We start from the raw sequence: 7803 nt of genomic DNA, 5'->3' as shown, positions 1-7803 counted from the left end.
TGTATACAGTATATGCATGTATGTATTTTTTTAATTTTGTTAATTTAGTATTATAACAGTCGGTTTCTACTATTAAATAATTAACAGCATAAATTGGAATATAAAAGTATACTTATCAGCAAACTTTCTAACTTGTCAAACCTGTAAATATAAATATACAAAAATATCAAACCATTGTTTTTGATTAATCAATTCTAGAAAATGTATTAAAATTCTCTATATTAAAAAAATTTAAGCAGGTGGCAACCTACCTTGACATATGGTTAAATTTAGGTTAAAATCTACACTGTAAAACTATATATATTTTTCAATGTTGCAATTAAACCAACATTGAAAAAAAAAAATACTATTTCAGTTTTTCTACTTCAGAATTTAATTAAATGTTACATGCTGTTTCTTTCTAATTATTTGTAAAATTTACTAGCAGTAAAAACTACACCATTTCTATTATGCCACACACACACATGGTACTTTATATAACTGATTCTTGCTTGAACAATATTTTTCACAGAATTTTACTATAATTCATTTAAAAATCCATAGAATCTTTGTCATAAATCTAGATTTTTTTGACAAATCACAACCCCATTGAGTTCCATTTCTCGTGTGATTCACTTCAGTCAGTATTCTCCACTTATTATGGTTCTGTCATCACGCTATCAGACGCTAACCCTAGATCTGTGCCAGAGAGCTTGGACAGTAAGGAAGCCTACAGTCCTAAAGCGCCCCTGGGCACAGAAGCATGAAAGGGGGGAAGGGGGCATGAATACGTGAGAGTGAGAGATTTGAAGACAGAGAGAGAGAGAGGACAGAGGGATTGAAGAAGACAGACAGAGAAAGAGTGGGAAAACAGAGCGGGTGGCCCACGTCAGGCTCTCCGTGGACAGCTTGGCATCCCCGCGGGGGGAAGACTGCTGCAGCCTGCCTGTGATCAGTCCTGGCAGCTGCTCGGCCAAATGGGATTGTCCTGCAGATTAAGGGTCTGTGTTGGGGCAAAGAAGAGGGGAGGGGCCCGGAAGGGACGGGAGGGGCTCTGGGCCGGGCAGGGCTGTGTAAAAACCCACCGGTAACTCTAGTGGGGCTTGTTAGGGCTCTGGCAGAGCACGCTTGTTGAGACAGACTCGAGAGATCTAAACCCCTGTTCTCTCCCAGTCTCTATTAAAATATTCATCATTGGAGTAGAGTTATTCCAGTCATGCCAGACAGAAAACCCTGGAGACTGACTGCCAACTTGAAGAGCTATGCTTTTTATACCATAATTGGCTGACCGAAAAATAGATCTTGGTATAGAGCAGAGACGCTGGGTGATGGTGGAGCCATTGTAGATAATTACTACAGGCCAAAATTAAATGACTACACATAATTACTATAATGGTGAAGATTTGGACATCATTCAGACATGGAAAAAAATGTTCTGACCTATAAGCCTAGTTTAATCTCATATCTCAGCTCAAGGCTATTTTTTGCTATTATTCTTTATTTATTTATTTTTTTCAGAGGCACATGTTTGTAATGTTCACTGTGGACCAATTACAAGTCTAGATGACAATATAAGAGACAGCAGTTTCCAGGTCTGCACCAAGTAAGCCACAAGGATGCTTGTATCTCCCTGTAGCTTAAAAAAACAGATTCAATTTTCTGTGCATGGAAATTGTCGAGACTAATTCTTAATGTGATTAGCAAAATCATATTAAAACACTATTACTCTACAGATACTGTAGTAAATCAGTTCTTCACCTAAAACAGGTAATTTCAGCGCTCATTCTTGTTTGGACAATTAACCTTCATGTTAGGCGTGCTTGAAGTGCATTAGAGCAGCTATGGTTTAAATTATGACGTTTAGGATTTTTAATGATCCAATTATACAGACAGCTGTTGTGCTGCATAGCAATGTTTTGTTCCATAAGCAGTTTCCTAGCAACCGGTATGATGGTAAAGGATTGAACAGCTATGCTTTTATTTTTTTTCCTTTCAATCGCAACAACTGGGAATGGCTGTGAAATGCTGTGTTTTCTGAATTCATATTCTGGGATTTACAGCAATACATTCTCTTGGAAACAAGAGGAAATGTGTGCTTGTGTTACTGGGGCACAAACACACAATATTTGCACATGTCTTTTGAGATCAACAGACACACTTGTTTGTATTTGCTCTCTTCCTTTCTCTCTTTTACTTTTGTTCTTGTTGTTCCGTTTATATTCCAATTTATATATAATGTGTATATATATAAATGACATTCAATTACATGAATGTAAACATAAATTATTTTCAACTATATAAGCTATTATCAAACTATTGATAATATAAACTATTTTCAAACTATTAATAATAAGAAATGTGTCTTGAGCAGCAAATCAACATGTTAGAATGATTTCTGAAGGATCATGTGACACTGAAGACTGCAAGCAAGAATTAACAAGAACATGCAAGAATTAGCATGTTTGAATGAATCGGTTGAGTAAATGAATCACTGATTCACTCACTTGTCACCAACAAATGGAAAGAAAAAAATCACTGGACAATCTTTCTCTTTTATCTGTTTAGACCAAAAATGTGTGTATACGTAAATATTGCTGAATAGTTACATACCTGCCAGTCTTCTAAATGCTCTACCCAACATGCAAGTCTTTGTGACAGTGTGTTACATGCAGTGATGGAGTGAGCTACCCAATCTTTTCATTGAAATGACTTCACATGTAAACTGAGAAAGGCGCTTGCCTCTGGGCTGGGTTTAAAACGTTCAGCCCAAACTATACATCCATCTGGTTGTCTCTCCCAACCCCCTATTTTTCACTCACTCTGTCTCTTTCACTCTCTTTTCATTCACTTCCCATGATGATCTCATTTTCTTTGTTTATAATATCTGTCACCTCTATTTATGTTGATAAATGTTACAGTTGGTTTATACTTATTATACTGTATGTTCATGAAAACAGGTATAAAGGTCTTGTTTAGTCAGCTTGTGTCTTATATGGCTCTCAGTCAGTATTGGTTAGTCCTGACACTTTAGCAGATGGATCCATTAAATCTCTAAAACTTCAAGTGCACTTTGCATTCTTGTGCACTATTCTATGCCATTTTTGGTATAAATAGTGTAAGAATTGTGTTCACACTGAAAATACCAAAAATAGTGTAAGTGCATAGTGCTTTTGGAACATTATAGCTGAATTGAACTTTTATTGAACTGAACTGAATCAATACTGAACTGACTTGAGCTGAATAATGACACTATGGTCTTTTTAGAGCTGCTTTACAGCTCTTTGAAATTTGCATAATTGATTCTGTTACTTTCCTGTTTAATATGGTGAAGTCACTTCAGAACAATCTGTATTGTATAAAGCGCTATAAAAATAAAGGTGACTTCTGTATCCTGTTTTATTTTCTCACTGAAAAAGCCATTTGATTTAGTGCTGCTTATTGATTTTGATACACTAATCACAGCCCACAAATAATCTGAAATCATTTCTGCAGGATGCACGATTGAGGATTAAGGATCAATAGCGATGTATTGATTAACCATTGTGAAATTACTAAGACTGTTCTCTGTTACGAATTCAGTGATTGGTCTGTAGCGCTGCAGGCATTCAAGGACCAGCATCCTCAGGCCAACACAATTACTGCACATCAGTGTGAGCAATTGGCCATGAAGATATCACAGCATTGTATTTATCTTCATGTTTTGTGTTGTAGCCTTGATGCACACCATTGCATGGGCTAAGCTGCAAGAGAAAGCCCCAGGCCTTGAGTGCTTTAAATAGCTGTTCATACATCTCTTTGAGACCAAAGGTTTTCCACAGGCATAGAAAGTTCATTTCTGAGAGAACATATTGATCTTACAATATTTGATACTGCTGTTTTAACTGTGACATGCGATTCAGGAAGCAAAGACCAAAGCTGTCATTATTCACATTTATAAATGCAGGGTGGAAGAGAGCCTCAGTTGGCCTTGAAGAGACATGCACGGGAAGGCGATACTACAGCTTTTCTTAAAGTGATATTCACCCCAAAAAATGGTGATTTTGTTATAATTTACTCCCTGTCAACTAAGTTATTTCAAAGCTATCCATCTATTCAGTGTAAGAGCGGGTGCTGCCATTTGCAACTTGAATGTGCAAGGCTTCCGATGTCATTCGCATCCAGTTATTTTACCTGTTCAAAAACAAAACTTTAAGTCACATGATATAGCGAAATTGTATTGCTTATTATATTAGTGTATTGTCATAATCATAAACATTCTGATTTGTAGCGCAAACAGTTTTTTAAATTTTTACTGCACTTCTACCATAGCAACTAATGAATTGGAAGTCTCTCATATTAACTGAAAACAGCTCACTTCCACGTTGCAAAATAAAGTAAATATGCTGTCATATTTTTTGAAAGTAATTTTTACACTTTACTTTTCCATACAATAACAGTTCATAGCGACCACATCTGTCAGGATCGAAACGGGACAAATACAGTAAAATTATTTTTTAAATTTTGCATCACATTGCAAGTCTTTTGAAATCACGTGATAGTTTTGTGTGATGAAACCATTTAAATTTAAGTCATTATTGACTAAAAAAACTTCAAATATATATCTATCTATCTATCTATATAATTTAGATTTTAAATCTAGTATACTCTTTGAAATATGTGAATAACAACTTAAATTTTAATATGTTCCTTTCATAAATTTGTCATATGTCCTCATAATACTTGGAATATAGTGCATGAGTCATTTTTATATTATAAACTTGTATAATATAATTGAAATAATAATATACTTGAAATAAAATAAACATTTATTGAAATATGAAATAATATATATATATACACATACATATATACTGTATATATATACTAAAACAACACTGATAAAAGTTTAAAGATTCTCCTTTTGTGTTCCACATAAAAAACAGCATACAGGTTTGCAACGAAGAGGGTGAGTAAATAATAACATAACACAATTTCTTTTTTTGGTGGCACTATTTTTTTAAGTCAGAGCTACAGAGGAATGGAAAGTCAGAACAGCAAGGCTTTAATTAAAGCACCACCATTGATCGTAAAGCAGACTGCTGATGCTGTTGGCAATGCGCAGCTCTCACTCTAATTATACTCTAAAACAGTCTGTCCCACTCAACTGTCTCCCTCTTTTTTTATTAATGCATCTCCGCATCTCTGTCTTTCCCTCCATATCTCTCACCCCCTTGCTCCCTCTGACTGACAGATAGCTGCTCTCCCTGTTGATCTTTAAAAGATGCCAACTGGAATTTGTCATCCTGGTCCTCCCTCTCCCCTGACAGAAAATCATTGATTTTTGTCGCCCTGTTGGAATAATGATAAGGATTGTTGTCAGGGGAGAGGAACGGCATGCAGGTTTTGGGCTTAGATGCTTCAGATACGTTCAGTGGGGTGGAAAGGTTTGAAAATCACATGAAAACAGGTGCAATGCAATATGCCTGATTACAGCTCACCCAGACATGCTGCACACATGCATTCTAATGGAAACTAATGGGTGATTAAGTGGAAAATGGCATGTGATGATGGACTATATTTATGAAATTGACTGAAAGGGCAGATAGACCGATTTTACCTGCAAATTGGCTTTTGGAATTAAATGCCTGGTACATTTAGGATCCTTGGCACATTTATTATGCATATGTTTTGAATTTCAAAGCAGATTTGTTTTAGACTGGCATCAGGTATATTACAGTGGAAAATATGCTTAAAGACAGGGTGAGAGTAGCAGGGGAAAGTCCCTGCAGAGTTTCATATTAAAATCAGCATGTAAATCAAATCTCTCCAAAATGAACGTGCCAGCGGCTAGACTGTAATAGAATTAATCATCGTCTGGTCTGCGCACTTAAGGAGAATGGGACCCTAAAGGGATCTGAATCCAGTGTGACAGATTTGCGAATCCTCTGTGCATGTATCACTTATCCAAATCAAGAGGCTTGTTTTCACATTTCAAAACGAAGTAGATTTGCATTTCCTCAAGGAAATCTCAGTGATTCAAGAATAGTGTTGAAAGTAACTGTTGAAAGGAAGAAAGCAAAGGAGAGAGAGAATAATAGTAAAATGCTGTATAGGCTGTCAATATCTATGGTTTTCTATTGTCTTTAACATCAACATTTTAACTTTAAATGCAAAGTGTATAGGCCTATTTTAGATTCTTTAACTGGTCGCCTTTACTTTTATGCTACTTTCTGTTCTGTTCTGTTTTTAACATATTTTTCCCATCCCTGGCTCATTTTAAATTTTCCTGCTGTGTGACAAATAATTTATTAAACTATAAATATTCCATGTAGATTCTCGATTAAATGAGGCATTAAACCTGTGCATGCATAATATCTGTAAAACAGTTTTAGATGAAGTATAGCTTGTCACACCACAGAATATGTCAAACAAGAATATTCCAGAATATTCTCAGGGGGGTTGACGTTTGAGTAATGTCTGTTGTTTAAGAAAGTTTTGTAGTAACTTTAGAGAGAGACAGAAATGCTTCCGGCTCATCTTGCACAACGTAAATAGTCGTTTTTGCAGATAGCGTCATTAGCCAAACAGTAATTTAAGACATTTAAATGCTGTGTAATTTATATAAGTCGTTTTAAACAAAACCTCTATGCTGTTAATGTTTTTTGTGAAATATTTTTACATGTAAATAAATCTATAATAAAATTATAAATAGCCTGACAGGACCTATAAGCCTGTTCACACCAAGGACGATAACGATAAGATAATTCTAAAAATCGTCCACACCACAGCTATAACGATAAAGGCACAGAGAAACGATTTCGTTGGAATCACTTTCAGAACGTTTTTTTGCAGCTGATGAACGATAAAAATTTACACCCAATCAGAATCAATCCTGCTAGTGAAATATTTTTACATGTAAATAAATCTATAATAAAATTATAAATAGCCTGACAGGACCTATAAGCCTGTTCACACCAAGGACGATAACGATAAGATAATTCTAAAAATCGTCCACACCACAGCTATAACGATAAAGGCACAGAGAAACGATATCGTTGGAATCACTTTCAGAACGGTTTTTTGCAGCTGATGAACGATAAAAATTGACACCCAATCAGAATCAATCCTGCTATAACGAGCTGGAGAATTTAAAGCGGCAGATGCTTTGAAACAACAGACGATATCGTCGGCTGGTGTGGGTATATAGCTATCTTAATAAGTTATTGTTCTAATATAATAATATAGTTATCTTTATAGGTATTGTTTTTGGTTTGTCAGTGTATTGCCCGATAGGGTTCCAGCGGAAAACGCTCGATCCCCGCAACTGTTGCTATGGCTATATTATAGGCGCATGTCTGTTCACTCGCGTTAATCAGGACATCTTGCAGTTGTTAATAAAATGTTGTTTGCAAAAACTGTTAAAACGTACATATTTTGTGTAAAATAATATATATTAAAATCCCCCAAGCTTGTTTTGATTTTTCCTCACTCGCCCCCAAACTTCGCGCTCTGCAGTCAACTACCAACATAGCTAGGTCCGAGCTGAATGTACTTAATAAAAGACATAAGGGAAACTTCATTCATGGTACATTTTGGGTTCAGTGGCTATAAAAAAGGCAACCAGTGACATTTAAGACAAATTGCGTATAATCAGTAGCAGTGATCGTTTTAGGTCATTTGTTCGCTGTCGTTCGTATTGGCACATGCTGTGATTTCAGCACTGGACAGCGCCCGTGTGAATGGGAGGAGCTCACGCTCAGGCAGAACTTCTAGAACAGACAGAAACCTTTGAAACTACGAAACAGACTGTATGTCCTCATCTCGAGACTCGAGAGAGAGAGAGAG

The 7803-nt window shown here is 36.0% G+C and overlaps 1 protein-coding gene across 2 annotated transcripts in view; it reads left to right on the top strand.

Moving 5' to 3' along the window:
* Nucleotides 1-7803, top strand: part of LOC107697624 (serine/threonine-protein phosphatase 2A 55 kDa regulatory subunit B beta isoform-like) — a 51831-nt gene that overhangs the window by 14479 nt on the left and 29549 nt on the right. The gene's annotated exons all lie outside the window — the stretch shown is intronic.

The sequence above is a fragment of the Sinocyclocheilus anshuiensis genome, unplaced genomic scaffold (genome assembly GCF_001515605.1).
Source record: "Sinocyclocheilus anshuiensis isolate Anshui unplaced genomic scaffold, SAMN03320099.WGS_v1.1 scaffold1364, whole genome shotgun sequence".
NCBI lineage: Eukaryota > Metazoa > Chordata > Actinopteri > Cypriniformes > Cyprinidae > Sinocyclocheilus > Sinocyclocheilus anshuiensis.
Note: the sequence above shows the minus strand (reverse complement) of the source record. Positions and strands in the feature narration are given on the sequence as shown.